This window comes from Hypanus sabinus, assembly GCF_030144855.1.
Source record: "Hypanus sabinus isolate sHypSab1 chromosome 5 unlocalized genomic scaffold, sHypSab1.hap1 SUPER_5_unloc_4, whole genome shotgun sequence".
Lineage (NCBI taxonomy): Eukaryota > Metazoa > Chordata > Chondrichthyes > Myliobatiformes > Dasyatidae > Hypanus > Hypanus sabinus.
In genome coordinates, this window is record NW_026778920.1 from 318,626 (window position 1) to 322,260 (window position 3,635).

Consider the following 3,635-nt stretch of genomic DNA (forward strand, 5'->3'; position numbering starts at 1 on the left):
CATTAGTTTTAACCCGTTCACCGCATCCGTCAACGGAACAGATACACTGCGGATTCAGCAGCAGCCGCGGGCGGCGGGTCCTGAGCTCCCCGGCTCCCCCGGGTGCTAAAGTCCACCCACCCCAGGACAGGTGAAGTGGGACAAGTGGTGGTGATGACTGGGAGAGGCAGGTCAAGGTGAATCTTGGGGAGGCGGGACACGTGACGGTAACGGACTGGAAAATCGGGGATGGGCAGATGGAGAGGGTGGGGAGGAGTGTGTGTGTGATGGACAGATGGAGAGGGTGGGGAGGAGTGTGTGTGTGATGGACAGATGGAGAGGGTGGGGAGGAGTGTGTGTGTGATGGACAGATGGAGAGGGTGGGGAGGAGTGTGTGGGTGATGGACAGATGGAGAGGGTGGGGAGGAGTGTGAGGGTGATAGACAGATGGAGAGGGTGGGGAGGAGTGTGTGGGTGATGGACAAATGGAGAGGCTGGGGAGGAGTGTGTGGGGGATGGACAGATGGAGAGAGTGGGGTAGAGTGTGAGGGTGATGGACAAATGGAGAGGGTAGGGGAGGAGTGTGTGGGTGATGGACAAATGGAGAGGGTGGGGAGGAGTGTGTGGGTGATGGGCAGATGGAGATGGTGGGGAGGAGTGTGTGGGGGATGGACAGATGGAGAGGGTGGGGAGCAGTGTGTGGGTGATGGGCAGATGGAGAGGGTGTGGAGGAGTGTGTGGGTGATGAGCAGATGGAGACGGTGGGGAGGAGTGTGTGGGTGATGGGCAGATGGAGGGTGGGGAGGAGTGTGTGGGGGATGGACAGATGGAGAGTGTGGGGAGGAGTGTGTGGGGTATGGGCAGATGGAGAGGATTGGGAGGAGAGTGTGGGTGATGGTCAGATGGAGAGGGTGGGGAGGAGAGTGTGGGTGATGGTCAGATGGAGAGGGTGGGGAGGAGTGTGTGGGTGATGGGCAGATGCAGAGGGTGGGGAGCAGTGTTTGGAGGATGGGCAGATGGAGAGGATTGGGAGGAGAGTGTGGGTGATGGTCAGATGGAGAGGGTGGGGAGGAGAGTGTGGGTGATGGTCAGATGGAGAGGGTGGGGAGGAGTGTGTGGGTGATGGACAGATGGAGAGGGTAGGGAGGAGTGTGTGGGTGATGGGCAGATGGAGGGTGGGGAGGAGTGTGTGGGGGATGGACAGATGGAGAGTGTGGGGAGGAGTGTGTGGGGTATGGGCAGATGCAGAGGGTGGGGAGCAGTGTTTGGAGGATGGGCAGATGGAGAGGGTGGGGAGGAGTGTGTGAGTGATGGGCAGATGGAGAGAGTAGGGAGGAGTGTGTGAGTGATGGGCAGCTGGAGAGGGTGTGGAGGAGTGTGTGGGGGATGGGCAGATGGAGAGAGTGGGAGGAGTGTGTGGGTGATGGGCAGATGGAGTGTGTGGGGAGTAGTTTGTGGGTGATGGGCAGATGGAGAGGTTGGGGAGGAGTGTATGGGTGATGGGCAGATGGAGAGGGTGGGGAGGAGTGTATGGGTGATGGGCAGATGGAGAGGGTGGGGAGGAGTGTCTGTGTGGGGGGTGGACAGATGGAGAGGGTGGGGAGGAGTGTGTGGGGGATGGACAGATGGAGAGGGTGGGGAGGAGTGTGTGTGTGATGGACAGATGGAGAGGGTGGGGAGGAGTGTGTGTGTGATGGACAGATGGAGAGGGTGGGGAGGAGTGTGTGGGTGATGGACAGATGGAGAGGGTGGGGAGGAGTGTGAGGGTGATAGACAGATGGAGAGGGTGGGGAGGAGTGTGTGGGTGATGGACAAATGGAGAGGCTGGGGAGGAGTGTGTGGGGGATGGACAGATGGAGAGAGTGGGGTAGAGTGTGAGGGTGATGGACAAATGGAGAGGGTAGGGGAGGAGTGTGTGGGTGATGGACAAATGGAGAGGGTGGGGAGGAGTGTGTGAGTGATGGACAGATGGAGAGGGTGGGGAGGAGTGTGTGGGTGATGGGCAGATGGAGATGGTGGGGAGGAGTGTGTGGGGGATGGACAGATGGAGAGGGTGGGGAGCAGTGTGTGGGTGATGGGCAGATGGAGAGGGTGTGGAGGAGTGTGTGGGTGATGAGCAGATGGAGATGGTGGGGAGGAGTGTGTGGGTGATGGGCAGATGGAGGGTGGGGAGGAGTGTGTGGGGGATGGACAGATGGAGAGTGTGGGGAGGAGTGTGTGGGGTATGGGCAGATGGAGAGGATTGGGAGGAGAGTGTGGGTGATGGTCAGATGGAGAGGGTGGGGAGGAGAGTGTGGGTGATGGTCAGATGGAGAGGGTGGGGAGGAGTGTGTGGGTGATGGGCAGATGCAGAGGGTGGGGAGCAGTGTTTGGAGGATGGGCAGATGGAGAGGATTGGGAGGAGAGTGTGGGTGATGGTCAGATGGAGAGGGTGGGGAGGAGAGTGTGGGTGATGGTCAGATGGAGAGGGTGGGGAGGAGTGTGTGGGTGATGGACAGATGGAGAGGGTAGGGAGGAGTGTGTGGGTGATGGGCAGATGGAGGGTGGGGAGGAGTGTGTGGGGGATGGACAGATGGAGAGTGTGGGGAGGAGTGTGTGGGGTATGGGCAGATGCAGAGGGTGGGGAGCAGTGTTTGGAGGATGGGCAGATGGAGAGGGTGGGGAGGAGTGTGTGAGTGATGGGCAGATGGAGAGAGTAGGGAGGAGTGTGTGAGTGATGGGCAGCTGGAGAGGGTGTGGAGGAGTGTGTGGGGGATGGGCAGATGGAGAGAGTGGGAGGAGTGTGTGGGTGATGGGCAGATGGAGTGTGTGGGGAGTAGTTTGTGGGTGATGGGCAGATGGAGAGGTTGGGGAGGAGTGTATGGGTGATGGGCAGATGGAGAGGGTGGGGAGGAGTGTATGGGTGATGGGCAGATGGAGAGGGTGGGGAGGAGTGTCTGTGTGGGGGGTGGACAGATGGAGAGGGTGGGGAGGAGTGTGTGGGGGATGGACAGATGGAGAGGGTGGGGAGGAGTGTGTGGGGGATGGGCAGATGGAGAGGGTGGGGAGGAGTGTCTGGGTGATGGGCAGATGGAGAGGGTGGGGAGGAGTGTGTGGGTGATGGGCGGATGGAGAGGAGTGTGTGCGTGATGGGCAGATGGAGAGGGCTTGGAGGAGTGTGTGGGTGATGGGCAGATGGAGAAGGTGGGGAGGAGTGTGTGTGATGGGCAGATGGAGAGGGTGGGGAAGAGTGTGTGCGTGATGGGCAGATGGAGGGTGGGGAGGAGTGTGTGGGGATGGGCAGATGGAGAGGATGGGGAGGAGTATGTGGGAGATGGGCAGATGGAGAGTGTGGGGTGGAGTGTGTGTGTGATGGGCAGATGGAGAGGGTGGGGAGGAGTGTGTGGGTGATGGGCATATGGGGAGGAGTGTGTGCGTGATGGGCAGATGGAGAGGGTGGGGAGGAATGTGGGTGATGGGCGGATGGAGAGGGTGGGAGGAGTGTGTGGGTGACGGGCAGATGGAGAGGGTGGGGAGGAGTGTGTGGGTGATGGTCAGATGGAGAGGGTGGGGAGGAGAGTGTGGGTGATGGTCAGATGGAGAGGGTGGGGAGGAGTGTGTGGGTGATGGGCAGATGGAGGGTGGGGAGGAGTGTGTGGGGGATGGACAGATGGAGA